The sequence below is a fragment of the Caretta caretta genome, chromosome 8 (assembly GCF_965140235.1).
Source record: "Caretta caretta isolate rCarCar2 chromosome 8, rCarCar1.hap1, whole genome shotgun sequence".
Taxonomy (NCBI): Eukaryota; Metazoa; Chordata; order Testudines; family Cheloniidae; genus Caretta; species Caretta caretta.
The window spans coordinates 41,787,009-41,804,763 of record NC_134213.1 but is presented as its reverse complement, the minus strand read 5'-3'; the positions used below and the strand labels follow the sequence as shown (position 1 = coordinate 41,804,763).

The 17,755-nt window shown below is 50.5% G+C and overlaps 1 long non-coding RNA gene across 1 annotated transcript; it reads left to right on the top strand.

The window, feature by feature from the left end:
• Positions 1-9,547: 9,547 nt before the first annotated feature.
• Positions 9,548-17,468, top strand: LOC142072985 (uncharacterized). The gene is made up of 2 exons (XR_012669626.1): positions 9,548-10,310; positions 14,989-17,468. It is a non-coding gene; the product is annotated as an uncharacterized LOC142072985 (long non-coding RNA).
• The last annotated feature ends 287 nt before the right edge of the window (positions 17,469-17,755 follow it).

Genomic DNA, 17,755 nt, shown 5'->3' with positions numbered 1-17,755 from the left:
CCTCCCCAAACAGCCTGGCCCCTGCCCCCTATCTGCCCGCTCCCACTTCCTGCCCCCTGACTGCCCCCCTCAAAACCCCCAACCCATCCAACCCCGACTCTCCTTGTCCCCTGACCACCCTCTCCCAGGACTCCCTGCCCCTAACCATCCCCCCTGGACTCTACCCCCATCCAATCCCCCCTGTCCCCTGACTGCCCTGACCCCTATCCACACCCCTGCCTGCTGACAGTCCCCACCCCCCAGGACTCCCATGCCTATCCAACTGCTCCCTGTCCCCTTTGCCCCTTATCCAACACCCACACTCCCTTCCCCCTTATCATGTTGCTCAGAGAACCAGGACTGCCAGCTACGCCGCCCAGCCGGAGCCAGCTGTGCCGCCATGCATTCTAGAGCACCGGGGCAGGCCGACAGCTCTCGCACCCACGCTGCCTGGCAGAAGCTTGCAGCCCTGCTGCCCAGAGTGCTGGCGGCACAACGAGCTGAGGCTGCGGGGAAGGGGGGACAGTGGGGGAAGGGCCGGGGTCTAGCCTCCTTGGCTGGGAGCTCAAGGGCCGGGCAGGAGGGTCCCGCACGTCGGATGTGGCCCACAGGCTGCAGTTTGCCCACCTCTGGCTTAGCGTGTGTTGCTATACAGAGATGGGGAATACACCACAGCTCCGTGAAGGCCTCTGCCTAGAGCCCTGACACTCAGACACCTCCATCAGCCAGACAAGGATCTGACCACAACCTTGCGAACAGGGCCCCAAACAATCCTGGATTCCTGGGCAGAATCATAGAGTCATAGAATCATAGACTTTAAGGTCAGAAGGGACCATTATGATCGTCTAGTCTGAACTCCTGCACAACGCAGGCCGCAGAATCTCACCCACGCACTCCTGTAACAAACCCCTAACCTATGTCTGAGCTATTGAAGTCCTCAAATCGTGGTTTAAAGACTTCAAGGAGCAGAGAATCCTCGAGCAAGTGACCCACGCCCCACACTGCAGAGGAAGGCGAAAAAACCCCAGGGCTTCTGCCAATCTGCACTGGAGGAAAATTCCTTCCTGACCCCAAATAATCAGCTAAACCCTGAGCATATGGGCAAGACTCACCAGCCAGATACCCAGATCCCATCCATCTAACATCCCATCACAGGCCATTGGGCCTATTTACCATGAATATTTAAAGATCAATTAATTACCAAAATCATGTTATCCCATCATACCATCTCCTCCATAAACTTATCAAGCTTAGTCTTGAAGCCAGATATGTCTTTTGCCCCCGCTGCTCCCCTTGGAAGGCTGTTCCAGAACTTCCCTCCTCTGATGGTTAGAAACCTTTGTCTAATTTCAAGTATAAACTTACTGGTGGCCAGTTTATATCCATTTGTTCTTGTGTAAGCAGTGTCAGGATGAGCTCCTCCCTGACATCTGGTGGTGAGGTGTGGCAAGTTGTGGAAAAGAACTTCAGGGGCTGATCTCATTTGCATAGGCACACCCACCCCGCCTAGAATGAGGCCATAGCTGCCCAAATGGTCACTTTGGCTACTGTGGGATCCCCAGTGTCTCTATTATTGGGGCAGGAAGAATAAATTATTATTATCCTGATTATGGGAACTGTGCTTGGAACTGTACTTGGCCTTTGGTTATGATGGAGGGACTCACCATCAACTAAGTAGCACTCGCTAGGCAAGGGTCATGGGTTCCAAAACTCTGTGAATTGAGAGAGGTTGGGGATGAGTATTAATACTTAATGGTATGGGGCCCTTGGTGAGGGCCTTACATGCTAATTGCACTTCCTCCTCTCTCTACTGTGGAATATCAGAGCTAATTTTGATTTCATTAGAAGTCTAGCTGCAGACTGCTGAGCTCACTTTGGGCTAAAAGTGCACCAGCACTGAGGCTCCCCTACTACAAGCTGAATTCGCCTAAGAGCTGAAATCACTGAGTGTTGTGTTAAGTAGTGGGGGAGCCTGAGTGGAGCAGTTTGTGGGACGGCTGGAGTGCCTTGTGGACAGGCTGGTGGAGCAGTTCATAGGACGGCGGGAGCTACTGGTGGGCCGCAGAGCTGAGCAAAGCAGTTCATGGGGCGGCTGGCGGAGCGGAGCGAAGGCCTATGGAGCTGTGGGGCGCTCAGCTTCAGATCATGTAAGGTGCCTCTTACCCCCGCCCCCATCGCCACCCAGGTTGGGAAGTAAAGCTCTGCAGATAAACTTTCGAACTCTGGGGCTGCCCTGACCAGGGACAGAGACTTTTGGGTCATTGGACTTTTGGGACTTTGGGTGATTTGGGGTTGCTGGACTCAAGAACCAAAGTGAAAGGGAATGCCCCAATTTGTTTGGGGTGGGTTTTTTGCTCATGGGTTGTGTTATGAATCCTGTTGGTGGTGTTTCCCCAACATAATGCCACATTGTTTCTCTCTGTTATTAAAAGGCTTTTTGCTACACTCAGACTATGTGCTTGCGAGAGGGGAAGTATTGCCTCTTAGAGGCGCCCAGCAGGGGTGGTATATATTTGTCCCAGGTCACTGGGTGGGGGCTCGAGCCGGTTTGCATTGTGTTATTGGAATGGATCCCCTAGATATTGAACCCGGCCCTTGTTGCTGCCAGCTCTGACGGGCAGAAGGGTTACACTTGTGTCCACATTGGTACTGAGCTTAAATAATTCCTCTCCCTCCCTGGTATTTATCCCTCTGATATATTTATAGAGAGCTATCATATCTCCCCTCAGCCTTCTTTTGGTTAGGCTAAACAAATCAAGCTCTTTGAGTCTCCTTTCATAAGACAGGTTTTCCATTCCCCGGATCATCCTAGTAGCCCTTCTCTGTACCTGTTCCAGTTAGAATTCATCCTTCAGGGTGATGAGGTGGACGAGGCTTTCTTCCAGCAAGTGGCAGAAGCTACTAGATCGCACACCCTGGTTCTCATGGGCGACTTCAATCATCCTGATACCTGCTGGGAGAGCAATACAGCGATGCACAGACAATCCAGGAAGTTCTTGGAAAGTGTAGGGGACAATTTCCTGGTGTAAGTGCTGGAGTAACCAACTAGGGGCAGAGCTCTTCTTGACCTGCTGCTCACAAACTGGGAAGAATTAGTAGGGGAAGCAAAAGTGGATGGGAACCTGGGAGGCAGTGACCATGAGATGGTCGAGTTCAGCATCCTGACACAAGGAAGAGAGAAAAGCAGCAGAATACGGACCCTGGACTTCAGAAAAGCAGACTTTGACTCCCTCAGGGAACTGATGGGCAAGATCCCCTGGGAGAATAACATGAGGGGAAAGGAGTCCAGGAGAGCTGGCTGTATTTTAAAGAATCCTTATTGAGGTTACAGGGACAAACCATCCCGATGTGTAGAAAGAATAGTAAATATGGCCGGCGACCAGCTTGGCTTAACAGTGAAATCCTTGCTGATCTTAAACACAAAAAAGAAGCTTACAAGAAGTGGAAGATTGGACAAATGACCAGGAATGAGTATATAAATATTGCTCGGGCACGTAGGAATGGAATCAGGAAGGCTAAATCACACCTGGACTTGCAGCTAGCAAGAGATGTTAAGAGTAACAAGAAAGGTTTCTTCAGGTATGTTAGCAATAAGAAGAAAGCCAAGGAAAGTGTGGGCCCCTTACTAAATGAGGGAGGCAACCTAGTGACAGAGGGTGTTGAAAAAGCTAATGGTCTCAATGCTTTTTATGCCTCTGTCTTGATGAACAAGGTCAGCTCCCAGACTACTGCACTGGGCAGCACAGCATGGGGAGGAGGTGGCCAGCCCTCTGTGAAGGAAGAAGTGGTTCGGGACTATTTAGAAAAACTGGACGTGCACAAGTCCATGGGGCCGGATCCGTTACATCCGAGAGTGCTAAAGGAATTGGCGGATGTGACAGCAGAGCCATTGGCCATTATCTTTGAAAACTTATGGCGATCGGGGGAAGTCCCGGAAGATTGGAAAAAGGCTAATATAGTGCCCATCTTTAAAAAAGGGAAGAAGGATGATCCTGGGAACTACAGGCCGGTCAGCCTCACCTCAGTCCCCGGAAAAATCACGGAGCATGTCCTTAAGGAATCAATTCTGAAGCACTTAGACAAGAGGAAAGTGATCAGGAACAGTCAGCATGGATTCACCAAGGGCAAGTCATGCCTGACTAATCTAATTGCCTTCTATGATGAGATAACTGGTTCTGTGGATGAAGGGAAAGCAGTGGACGTGTTATTCCTCGACTTTAGCAAAGCTTTTGACACGGTCTCTCACAGTATTCTTGTCAGCAAGTTAAAGAAGTATGGGCTGGATGGATGCACTACAAGGTGGGTAGAAAATTGGCTAGATTGTCGGGCTCAAAGGGTAGTGATCAATGGCTCCATGTCTAGTTGGCAGCCGGTATCTAGCGGAGTGCCCCAGGGGTCGGTCCTAGGGCCAGTTTTGTTCAATATCTTCATTAATGATCTGGAGGATGGTGTGGATTGCACCCTCAGCAAGTTTGCGGAAGACACTAAACTGGGAGGAGTGGTAGATACGCTGGAGGGTAGGGATAGGATACTGAGGGACCTAGACAAATTGGAGGATTGGGCCAAAAGAAATCTGATGAGGTTCAACAAGGACAAGTGCAGAGTCCTGCACTTAGGACAGAAGAATCCAATGCACCGCTACAGACTAGGGACCGAATGGCTCGGGAGCAGTTCTGCAGAGAAGGACCTAGGGGTTACAGTGGACAAGAAGCTGGATATGTGTCAACAGTGTGTCCTTGTTGCCAAGAAGACCAATGGCATTTTGGGGTGTATAAGTAGGGGCATTGCCAGCAGATCGAGGGACGTGATCGTTCCCCTCTTTTCGATATTGATGAGGCCTCATCTGGAGTACTGTGTCCAGTTTTGGGCCCCACACTACAAGAAGGATGTGGATAAATTGGAGAGAGTCCAGCGAAGGGCAACAAAAATGATTAGGGGACTGGAACACATGAGTTATGAGGAGAGGCTGAGGGAACTGGAATTGTTTAGTCTACAGAAGAGAAGAATGAGGGGGGATTTGATAGCTGCTTTTAACTACCTGAAAGGTGGATCCAAAGAGGATGGATTTAGACTATTCTCAGTGATAGCAGATGACAGGACAAGGAGTAATGGTCTCAAGTTGCCGTGGGGGAGATTTAGGTTGGATATTAGGAAAAACTTTTTCACTAGGAGGGTTGTGAAACACTGGAATGTGTTACCTAGGGAGGTGTTGGAATCCCCTTCCTTAGAAGTTTTTAAGGTCAGGCTTGACAAAGTCCTGGCTGGGATGATTTAGTTGGGATTGGTCCTGCTCTGGGCAGGGGGTTGGACTAGATGGCCTCCAGAGGTCCCTTCCAACTCTGTTATTCTATGATTCTATGATTCTTAAACATGGGAGACCAGAACTGCACACAGTATTCCAGATGAGGTCTCACCAGGGCCTTGTATAACAGTACTAACACCTCCTTATCTCTACTGGAAATACCTCACCTGATGCATCCCAAGACCACATTTACTTTTTTCATGGCCATATCACATTGGTGTCTCATAGTCACCCTGTGATCAACCAATACTCCAAGGTCCTTCTCCTCTTCTGTTACTTCCAAGTGATGCGTCCCCAGCTTATAACAAAATTTTCTGTTATTAATCCCTAAATAACCTTGCACTATTAAATTTCATCCTATTACTATTACTCCAGTTTACAAGGTCATCCAGATCTCCCTGTATGATATCCAGGTCCTTCTCTGTATTGGCAATACCTCCCAGCTTTGTGTCATCCACAAACTTTATTAGCACATTCCCACTTTTTTGCCAAGGTCAGTAATAAAAAGATTAAATAAGATTGGTCCCAAAACCAATCCCTGAGGAACTCCACTAGTAACCTCCTTCCAATCTGACAGTTCATCTTTCTGTGTGACCCATTGTAGTATCATAGACTCATAGACTATCAGAGTTGGAAGGAACCTCAGGAGATCATCTAGTTCAACCCCCTGCTCAAAGCAGGCACAATCCCCAGTTTTTTTTGCCCCAGATCCCTAAATGGCCCCCTCAAGGATTGAACTCACAACCCTGGGTTTAGCAGGCCAATCTACCTTTCAATTTTCATGTTGATCCCCATCTTTTCCAGTTTAGCTAATAATTCCCCATGTGGAGCTGTATCAAATGCCTCTCTGAAATTGAGGTAAATTAGATCCACTGCGTTTCACAGAAGTGTCACAGTGAATATGAAGTCTATTGGTCAGGCAATAAAACTGGCGTCTGTCTTTTGACAAGGAAGGGTCCCAGCTAGTTACTCTGGAGCCTGTGTATGTGTGTGTGTCTTTTTATCCCTTAGTTTACATCAGTCTGCACTGCTAAGGGCATTAGGTCACCTGAGAGACTAGTGCCCAAGTACCAGACCCCCCACCACCTTCTGTCTTTAGTCCTGTGCCTTGGCCCAGGAGTTCTCTATCTGCCCAGAAATGTACTGGTTGGCAAGTCTGCAGACCTAGCAATATTCAGCTTAATTGAACAACATGGGCAAAAATCCTCCCTTCATCTATGCCCAGTTGAGCTCAACTCTGCTCTCCTGTTCTTCCTGCATAATGCTCACAGACAGACACAGACAGACAGAGCAGAATTTCAGACCAACCCACAAGTGAGCAGGAGCAGCATTCTTCTCCACTAAGCTAGCAGCAAGGGGAAAGAGGAATAGAATTAGATAAAAAAAAATAAAACAAAGTTACTTCCGCAGCTGGAGATCCACAGAGACCACCGTGGCTCAGCCTCAGATTGGAAGGATTGTTTACAAGCGGGAATAATTGATGGAGCAAAGAATTTCCATTACTCGTTTGCTGCAGGAAAACCACCAACTTGATTGTTATTTTATTAAACTCTTTGACACGATGCACTGCACCATCCTCCAAACAAGGGCACGTATTCCTAGTCCAGGCACTGCACTGCACTCATTCTGCCCTTGTAAGGAGAAAGCTTCGTTAGCCAGAAGTATCAGAAGGAGAGCATGTCTGTGTTCAGAATCACCCTGCAGGCCTCTTTTTGCTTCTTGTTGAATATGAAACAACTGCGGTCCTAGCTGAGCTGCACACCAGTGTGGGCTAGAATGGCCTGGGTCTGGGCCAACCTGTTTGCAAAGCCCTCAGGGTTATTGTGCTCTGGGGAGGGGTCTGCTTCACTGTATCTATAAGGGACACTCACCCCTTTGGATGAAAGAAGCCTATTAACATAATAAGAGATGCTTCCAAAAGAGGGCTTTGACATGAGGGTGTGTGCCAGAGGCACCAGCCAGACGCTGCATGCGCTTATGTCACCTCTAACATCTTACACCGCATCCAAATTACACCGCAGGATGATACTCTATGTCTTCAGCTGTGGTGACCATTGCCAATGTATAGGCTTTAAAACTCCTGTCCCATAGAGAAAAAACAACAACTCAACTCCTTGCCGCACCGCACATGCACACCTCCCCTGCACCCATGGCTGTAGGCTCCCCACCTCATTGCACTGTCCCCAAGCCAGCTAGGGCCAGATTTCCAAGAGTCCAGTTCACAGCATGCACTCATGCTGCTGAGCTGTGAAAATCTCACTGAGAGTAGCCACAACCCAGCTTTTGGCCTTCAAAGGAAAAGAAAGAGCAGTGATTCAGTGTGCTTGTCTCTGCCTTGGCACTGCGCTAATGTCCAGCCCCCTGTGATTAGCTAAGGAAGCCTGTTTCCCACCAGGTGCAGGGGAGAAGGGTGAGTAACAAACCTGGCACATGCTGTGTAAGAGCAGTATTAGCAGGTTTCACTACGTCTCCCATGTCTGACCACTTATCTCCCCATCAGTGTTTGGAGATTAGACCCATTAAGTCACCAAGATGTCAGGCAACAGGACGTCTAAGTGCAGAATTATCCTCCCTGGAATAGGACTTTAATGGGATTTTTAATGAGCTGGAAAAAATAAAGGGAGCTAGAGCTTTCCCCTGGACAGATTTCAAAGAGCAGTAGAGCAGAAAAACACCAGGCTGCTTGGAGTGAGTCACATAGCATCCTGAGCCTCCTTCCCCACCTGTGGAGAACAGGCCCTGAGCAGGGGCAGCAGGTTTGTAGAAATTTTGGTGCTGCCCAGAACACGCCCCCCCCCCAAACTCTGCCCCCCCAAACTCCACCCCCGCCACCTGCCTAAGGCTCTGTGAAGGAGTTTGGGTGGGAGGAGGAGGTCTGGGGTGCAGGCCCTGGACTGGGGCAGGGGATTGGGGTGCAGGACGGGTGAGAGGTTGGCCCTGGGAGAGAGTTTGGGTGGGGGAGGGGGCCTAGGGTGCAGGCTCTGGGATGGAGTTTGGGTGTAGGCTCTGAGCTGGGGCAAGGGGTGGGGGTGCAGGAGGGGTGAGGGGTGCAGGCTCTGAGCTGGGGCAAGGGGTGGGGGTGCAGGAGGGGGTGAGGGGTGCAAGCTCTGGGATGGAGTTTGGGTGTAGGCTCTGAGCTGGGGCAAGGGGTGGGGGAGCAGGAGGGAGTGAGGGGTGCAAGCTCTGGGATGGAGTTTGGGTGTAGGCCATGGGATGGGGGTGCAGGCTCTGGGAGGGAGTTTGGGTGTAGGCTCTGAGCAGGGGCAAGGGGTGGGGGTGCGGGAGGGGGTGAGGGGTGCAGGCTCTGGGAGGGAGTTTGGGTGTAGGCTCTGAGCTGGGGCAAGGGGTGGGGGAGCAGGAGGGGGTGAGGGGTACAGGCTCTGGGACGGAGTTTGGGTGCAAGGCTCTGGGAGGGAGTGCGGAGGGCTGGGGTGCAGGCTCTGGGACAGCGTTTGGGGGCAGGAGAGGGTGTGCAGAATGCGGTGAGAGGTGCAGGCTCTGGGGTGGGGGCGCAGGCTCTAGGAGGGAGCTTGGGGATGGGAGGGGTGCAGAGGAAGGGGGTGCAGGCTCTGGGAGAGAGTTTGGGGGTCGAAGGGAGAGGTGCAGGCTCTGGGGGCGGGTGGGGGCAGGGGGCGGCAGTTACCTGGGGCTCCTAGGCAGGGCAGGCTGGGAGTCTCCATGTGCGACTATCCCCAGGCACTGACCCTGCAGCTTCCCATTGGCTGCCGGGGTGCTTGGGGCAGGACCCACCCCACCCAGGAGCTGCAGGGAGGGGCTGGCAGCCACGTGGAGCAAGCAGGCAAGAAGCTGCTCAGCTCTGCTGTGTGGCTGGTGGTGTGTGGGGGGCCCCGGGCTGTTTTAAATGGCCAGGGGATGCGTGTGGGGGGCCACCCGAGGGCGGAAGGAGAGACCCGGCCTCAGACAGTGCTGGAGCCTGGCCCGTGGTGCCTGGAGCCCAGGCACCATAGGCCCATAGTCCTTGCCGCCCAGGGCCCTGAGGGCCTCTGCAAGAGGCCTCACCGTGTGACAGCACACTCCCCTGGACAGAGCACGCTCCTTATGTGACAGCACTCCCCGGGTTAGAGCACGTTAGAGAGCACGGTCTGCATGTGACAGCACAATCCCCTGGTTAGAGCACGCTCCCCGTTAGAAAACACGCTCCCTGTGGGACAGCACAAAGCCCTGGTTAGAGCACGCTCCCTGTTAGAAAGCACACTCCCTGTCTGACAGCACTCTGCAAGTTAGAGCATGCTCCCCATATTGTTGGGGACACTGGGGCATGGCCACTAGGTAACTCGAGGGGATGGAAGACCACGAGTGTCGATGAAGCCCCCTCGCACTAGGCCCCGGTGTCCTTGGCCCCCCCTCCTGCCTGGAGGCACACACAGCAGTTATGCTGAGAATCTGCAACAATATGTTGCAGAGTCAGACTGCCTGAAACTAAGCAAGGCCACACAGGGCAGATATGAAAGAACAATGCTGAATAAAGCAGCTTTATGTATAGTTTAACAAATAATACAGAGAATCAGGGAACTAGCTGGGAACTGGATTGGCTGGCTATATGGATACTTGGGGCAGCTTGCTATTAAATAAGTATGCTGAAAAAAAGGATGTATAAAAGCCTGTGTAACTTCCTGCTCTGTGTGCAGGATTTGAGATTTTATTCTCCCTGTACCTTTTTGCAGCTGCAAATAAACTTTTCTGCTTCTCCACCCCGTTGTGATTATTGGGTGAAGCACACCGGGTAACGAACCAACTCAAGCTGTTGTTCAGCCTCTCGGCACTGGGTGCCGGCAACAGCTTTTGGCGTCCCTGGGTGGGCGACGAGGCTGCAATTTAGCCTTGCCCGGACCCTTCCTGGAGGTCGAGGATTGCGGCGAGAACCGACGCCCAGCGCGCACCAGTGAGTTCATTGGGGGCCTCGGAGGAGATGCGATTTGATCGACCCCAGAGGGCACAACGGTGCAACGCACTCATATAGTGGAGAAGCTGTTGTGGACAGCGGTGAAGAACCGGTCCCTTGGATAAGGTAGGAACCTTTTAAAATCCGAATTATATGCTCTGTTGGAACCTGGGGACGCCCAGAGTTACCCTGTAGGTATGGGACAGGGACAGAGCTCGGGGGTTAGGGCATGGTGTACGCCCCTAGAGTGCATTCTAGCAAACTGGAAGGTATTTGGTGCGGATCTGATGACTAAGAGCCAATTAAAACGATTCTGTACAGTTGACTGGCCTCAATATCAACTAGAGGACGAGGAGTGGTGGCCACCAGGAGGGTCAATTAATTACAACATGATCCTTTAGTTACTCCTGTTCTGTCAGAGAACAAGGAAATGGAATGAACATATGTATGCGCATTTGTTTCTGACTTTATGTACTCGACCAGATATTTTACAGCACTGTAATCTGACTCCGACTGGTTCAGTAGCAGCTAATGTTAGTCCCCAGACTCCCCTCCCACCTCCGCTGTAATGGCAGAGCCGGTGTCCCCTTCGGTCCCTACACCCACACCTTGTAAGTCCCCAATGGTTGGCCTATACCCCTTAATCACCTAAACTAAAGTCGGACAGGCGTCCGGCCACGACTATGCAGGTTTATACTCATGTGCCCTTTAATCCTGTGGATTTGGCTGCTTTCAAAGCACAGGCAGGAGAGTTTTCCACCAACCCAAGCAGGTTTATATCAGTCTTTGAGGGTAGTCCGTAGTCACAAGCCAGACTGGGATGATTGTAACGTCCTCCTGCGAACCCCATTGTCTGAGGTTGAAAGACAACAGGTTGTGTCCAAGGCAAGGGAGGAGGCACAGAGACGGTACGACTGGGATCATATTAATGTCCCTGACCCGGATGCACAAGTCCCCCGAGCAGACCCCAGGTGGGATCCAAATGATCATGGGGATATGACCCGCCTTACCTCCTATAAGGAGTTGCTTTTACATGGACTCCGTCACTCGGCTGTCCGACATAATAATTGGGCAAAGCCATATGAAGTAATGCAGGATTTAAAAGAAAGCCCAGGGGCCTTTCTACAGCGTATTCGGGACACCATTCGACAGAACACTAATGCAGACCCCGATGATCAGGCAACTAAGTCAATTATTAAGGGAATTTTTACGAGCAGAGCAGCCCCTGATATTAAGAGAAAGTTACAAAAAAAGGAGAATTTAATGGGTATGACCATGGCACAAATCTTAGAGACTGCAAACCGAGCTTATAGTCTGAGAGAGACAGAGAAGGAGAGAAAGCAAGTGAGATTGATGGTAACAGCGGTACAGGCCGGCACTAAGAGAAGTGGCCAGGGAGGAAGGGGCCGTGGACGCGACCGTCCGGGCCTGCAGGAGAGACGACTGGGTCGCAACCAGTGTGCCCTGTGTCGACAGGAGGGACACTGGAAAAATAAGTGCCCAAAAAGAAAAAAAAAGGGGGGGTGCCCCTATGATGGTGATGGTGGAGCAGAAATAGGGATGTCAGGGGAGACGGACCACCCTACCCCCGGAACCCCGAGTAAAGATGCGGGTGGGAAGCTCAGAAATAGATTTTTTAGTGGACTCTGGAGCGGCCCGAACTGCTGTAAATCAGCCTCTTCAGTTGCCAGTAGCAGATTCCCTTACTGTGGTGGGAGCCACAGGCAGGGACACCAAGTGCCCAGTGTATGCCCCAGCGGAATGCGCTTTGGAAAACAGGACTATATCCCACAAGCTGGTATACCTCCCTGAGTGTCCAATGCCTCTGCTGGGACGGGGTCTACTTTGTCGCCTCGGTGCCACTCTGCATTTTACTGAGGACGAAATAACCCTTACCTTACCCCCTGAGAATGCATGGATCATGACCCTTGCAGTTGAGCCCTCAGCCATGCAAGCCCCAAAATGAAGCCCGTGGGAAGACCAGGTGTACCCCCTTGTGTGGGCATCAGGGATCCTAGGAAAGGCCACCCATCAGACCCCCATTACTATTCAGCTCATATCAGGGAAAGGCCCAGTGCAAGTAAAACAGTATCCAATCAAAAGGGAAGCCAGAGAAGGTTTACAGAAAACTATAAATCGATTCCTAATGTATGGTATTCTCCGGGAATGTCAGTCAGCCTGGAACACTCCCATTCTACCCGTACAGAAGCCTGATGGCACGTATCGGCTGGTACAGGACCTAAGGGCAGTCAATGAACGGGTTAAGACTCTGCACCCTCTTGTCCCTAACCCGTATACCTTATTGGCTTCTATAGGGGGACAGTATACCCATTTTTCAGTCCTTAATCTGAAAAATGCTTTCTTTACCATCCCAGTTGCCACCCCGTCACAGGAGATCTTCTCCTTCGAGTGGGAGGACCAAAAAAGGGTTAAAAAGCAACTTTGCTGGACAGTGTTGGCCCAGGGATTTAAAAACTCCCCCACCCTCTTTGCCCAGGCTCTGGCCAGGGACCTACAGGAGTGGGATAATGAGGAGGCCCTCCTTCTGCAGTATGTAGATGATTTGTTAATTGCCACTGTGGGCCAAACACCCTGCCTTAAAGCCACCGTGAGCCTCCTGAATTTTATGGGACTCCGGGGATATCGGGTAGCACGGAGTAAGGCTCAAATTGCCCTCCCAGAGGTAAGGTACCTCGGGTTTCACATACGGCAAGGGGAGTGTCAGCTTTCAAGCGAAAGAAAGAAAGCTATCTGTCAAGTTCCTACCCCAAGTAACCGTAAGCGGCTCAAGGCATTTCTGGGTATGGCAGGCTTTTGCAGGATATGGATCCCAGAGTTTGGACTGTGGGCTAAACCCCTGTACGACTGTGTAAAAGGAGCAGATCATGACCCCTTCTATTGGACCCCAGAGGCTGACAGGGCATTTAAAATCCTAAAAAAAAAATTAATGGAAGCCCCGGCTCTGGGCCTGCTGGATCTCTCTAAGCCGTTTCAGTTGTATGTACATGAACAAAGGGGGGTGGCCCTAGGAGTGCTTACACAGCTGTTAGGAGCATGGAGACGTCCTGTGGCTTATTTTTCTAAGCAATTGGATCAGGTTGCAAAGGGTTGGCCGGGTCGCAGCTACTGCCCTATTGCTTGAGGAAGCTGAGAAGCTAACATTGGGAGGGGTTATGCAAATCTATACTCCCCATATTGTCCGAGCCTTATTGAATGCAAAGGGAGGGCTTTGGCTCACCCAGGCTCGGATTGCTCGGTACCAGGCTAAGCTGTTAGAGAACTCTGAAGTCACCCTACAGCCTTGCCCCTCCCTTAACCCAGCCACCCTCTTGCCAGAAACAGAGGAACAGAAACATGACTGTTTAGAGATCATAGATGTCCAGTACTCCAGCCGTCCGGATTTAAAGGATGTACCCCTCCCAAATGCAGATTATAAGTGGTACACTGATGGTAGCAGTACTGTAATAGATGGGCAAAAAAGGGCGGGTTATGCTGTTGTGACCCTCCATGACACTGTGAAAGCTGAAGGTTTGCCTGCTGGGACCTCTGCCCAGCTTGCCGAACTAATAGCCTTGACCTGTGCACTTGAACTGTCAAAAGGAAAGCGGGTCAATATTTTTACTAATTCAAAGTATGCTTTTGGTGTGCTGCATGCTCATGCTGGCCTATGGAAGCAAAGGGGAATGCTGACAGCCCAAGGCTCCCCAGTCAAGTACGGGCCCCAAATCCTCTGGCTCCTAGAAGCCGTACAGCTTCCCTTGGAAGTGGCAGTGGTACACTGTAAAGCCCATCAAAGGGAAGATCAAGATGTGGCCAGAGGTAACGCCCGGGCAGATAGAGAGGCTAAACATGCTGTCACCCTGCCATCCCCTCAGACTGAGAAGGCCCATATGCATGCCCTTATCCCATCAGTAGGGGAGCTTCCAACCCCTCAGTACTCTGGGGAGGAGAGACAGCTAACTGACAAACTCGGTCTCCGGGAAAAGGAGGGATGGCTCCATTCCCCAGAAGGGAAGGTCCTCTTACCAAAGGGCCTAATCCGGCCAGTGCTGCAGAAACTACATCAAACCACTCATGCTGGCAGGGAAGCACTTATCCAACTAATGGGAAAATACTTTATCACTTCCGGACTCCGACCCCTGGCTGCCCAGGTACAAGCGGACTGCTTAGTCTGCCAAAAGAATAACCCCCGACCGGGACATCCTGTGCCACCAGCTGCCCTAGAACCACTCCGGGCCCTGGACAAGTGTGGCAAATAGACTTTACTGAGTTTCCCCGGACCCAAGGGTTCAAATATCTCCTTGTTATAGTGGATCGGTTCAGCGGATGACCAGAAGCCTTCCCATGCCATAACTGCACTGCCAGAACAGTGGCCCTCAAGTTTGTTAAGCAGATCATTCCTCGCTTTGGACTCCCCCTGTGGATGGAATCTGACAACGGGACACATTTCACGTCAAAAATCATTCAAAGCATCTCACATGCCTTACAGATCCCCTAGAAACTCCATACGCCTTGGAGACCGCAAGCCAGTGGTGTAGTGGAGCGTACCAATCAGACCCTTAAACGGCATCTCTCAAAAGTATGCCAAGAAGCCTCACTGCGATGGCCTGATGCTTTGCCCCTCGTCCTACTCCGTATCCGCGTTCTCCCAAAGGGTAAATTAGGGCAGTCCCTTTGAAATTATGTTTGAAAGGGCATGGCCTATGAATGGCACCCCAGTTCTGTCAGGGGCATGGGAGTTGGGTAATGGTTTTTTGTCTCAGTATATGTGTTCCCTGTCTGCTGTTCTCTTGTCTCTTCACAGGTATACCAAGGATTTCCAGCCTCTCCCCTTGGACTCTCCCGTCCATTCCTTACAGCCTGGTGACTCTGTGCTTGTTCGCACCTGAAAAGACGAGCCTCTCCAGAAAAAGTGGAAAGGACCCTATACCGTCCTGCTGATCTCCCATACAGCGGCAAAAATCAAGGGACACAAGAACTGGATCCATCACTCTCGTCTGAAGGCAGTACCCGCCCCTTCGTCAGCAGAACAGTGGACCGTCCAACCTGCTGACTCCTCATCTAGTGACAATCTCGGGCTAAAGCTACTGTTTAAAAGACACAAATAGCGGGCACCTTAATGCTAAAATGGGCCCACCCAGGTACTGGAGACCCTGGGTTGGGAAGACTCTGGTAATAATTAGTTGGGTAACATTGTTATTCTCTGTATTGGTATTTCCAAACTGTGCATCTCGGGAGCATAACTCCTTTGTTTTGCTTGCGCACCATGTTGCTAATTTAACAAACCAGACTGATTGCTGGGTATGTGATCCAACTCCACTATCCCCCAAAACGGGAGTGCCCCTTGACATGCTGCCCTTGACCCTAGCAGAATTAGCCACCACCAAAGAGCAGGAAAGAATGGACTCGCCATTCTGGAATAATACCTCTTTACAGCAGGCCACCTATCAGGACCAGGAGTATTCAGTTTCAGTACTCACTGAGGGAGTGTTATGTTTTACCCGAAACCAATCTGATCACTATGGGCATCCTGTGGGAAAAAGCTCCTGTGTTATTACAAAGTGGGCTAATGGGTATTAAATAAAGACCAACAGGGAAGGCCAACAGTGTGGGTGTAATGGTTCCTCCCCTTTTAGGGAAACTCTTACAAATAATCTTACCACAAAAAAGGGGTTTGAAAATGTAACTTGCCGTCCAGTTAACATCTCCAATGTAGCAAGACAATGGTGGGTTTGTAGTGGTCCCTATGGCGAGTGTAATTTGAATAACACAATTAGAAATGCCCCCACTTGTACCCAATCAGGAGAATAGAATGCCCCCCTAGGGGCATATGAACTGTTTAAAAAAGCAGCCTTAAATATCCCAGGAATCCCCTTAAGAAACAGTCCTTACTGGGCCCTACAGGGTCACTATTTTGTATGTGGCCAAAAGGCTTACAAGGTGCTGCCAGCCAACTGGACAGGTAGCTGTTATATAGCTCATGGAGTTCCTCATTTTTCCATAACTGCCACACTGCCCAAAGGAAAAATTAGAAATGCCCGAGACACCTCTGTTAAGTCACGAGAAAAGACCCTGCGGCAACTGACTAAGGCATTGGAGGGCAATATAAAAAATCCCCTCACAACCGAGAAGCTTGTAGGGTGCTCTGTACTGGGAATAGCGCCACTGTTTACCGGGCCAGCCATGGCATGCATAGGCCGCAATACTATAAGGCTGCAGATGGTACTTAAAAAGGTAGCCTTAAAGTTAAAGAACTCGGTTAGTAATTTAGGGTCAGCAGTAAAAACATTAAATAAAGAGGTACAACAGCTCAGGACGTTTTCCCTCCAAAACAGGCTGGCTTTGGACTATCTCTTGGCATCCCAAGGAGGGGTTGGTGCCCTCATCGGACCCCGATGTTATGTATATGTAAATAATAGCAGTTATAAAATCTATAAAAAGGTGGTACAGGCTATGGCCCATGCCCGAGCCGGAGCACAGGTTGCCTATACTGCCCCAGAAAACAATTGGTTGCAAACCTTGTTTTCAGGCAGGGGTTTGTCTTGGCTTGGTGGTTTATTTAGCCTGCTATTGAAATTTCTCTTTCCTGTATTGCTTGTATTACTGGTATTATGCTGTGCAGTATCATGTGTTAGGGCCCTTTTGCAAAAGTTAATAAGTCATTCTCTTCAGGGCTATCACAAAGTGCTTATGCAAAGTCCTATTATAAAAAAATAAGTAGCCCAAGTAAAAAAACTCAAAGCCAAGGTTGTTGAGTGTTCTCAAAGGGGGGAGTTGTTGGGGACACTGGGGCATGGCCACTAGGTAACTCGAGGGGATGGAAGACCACGAGTGTCGATGAAGCCCCCTCACACTAGGCCCCAGTGTCCTTGGCCCCCCCTCCTGCCTGGAGGCACTCGCAGCAGCTCTGCGTACTAGGCCCAAGTGTCCTTGCCCCCCCCCCCAGCCTGGAGGCACACACAGCAGTTATGCTGAGAATCTGCAACAATATGTTGCAGAGTCAGACTGCCTAAAACTAAGCAAGGCCACACAGGGCAAATATAAAAAAACAATGCTAAATAAAGCAGCTTTATGTATAGTTTAACAAATGATACAGAGAATCAGGGAACTAGCTGGGAACTGGATTGGCTGGCTATATGGATATTGGGGCAGCTTGCTATTAAATAAGTATGCTAAAAAAAAATGTATAAAAGCCTGTGTAACTTCCTGCTCTGTGTGCAGGATTTGAGATTTTATTCTCCCTGTACCTTTTTGCAGCTGCAAATAAACTTTTCTGCTTCTCCACCCCGTTGTAATTATTGGGTGAAGCACACCGGGTAACGAACCAACTCAAGCTGTTGTTCAGCCTCTCGGCCGGCAACAATATGACAGCTCTCCCCTGGTTAGAGCATGCTCCTTGTGTGACAGCAGCTCAATGGGCGACCAAAGTATTGGAAGGCCTGAGTCTCTAAGGCCTAGGGCCAGCTGATGTGGAATACTTCCTATGGGGCCACCCCATGTGAAACAGACATTCTGCAAAGACAGCAGATGAGTGCCCAGCAGGTGGCACTGTTACTATGGAAACAAGACAC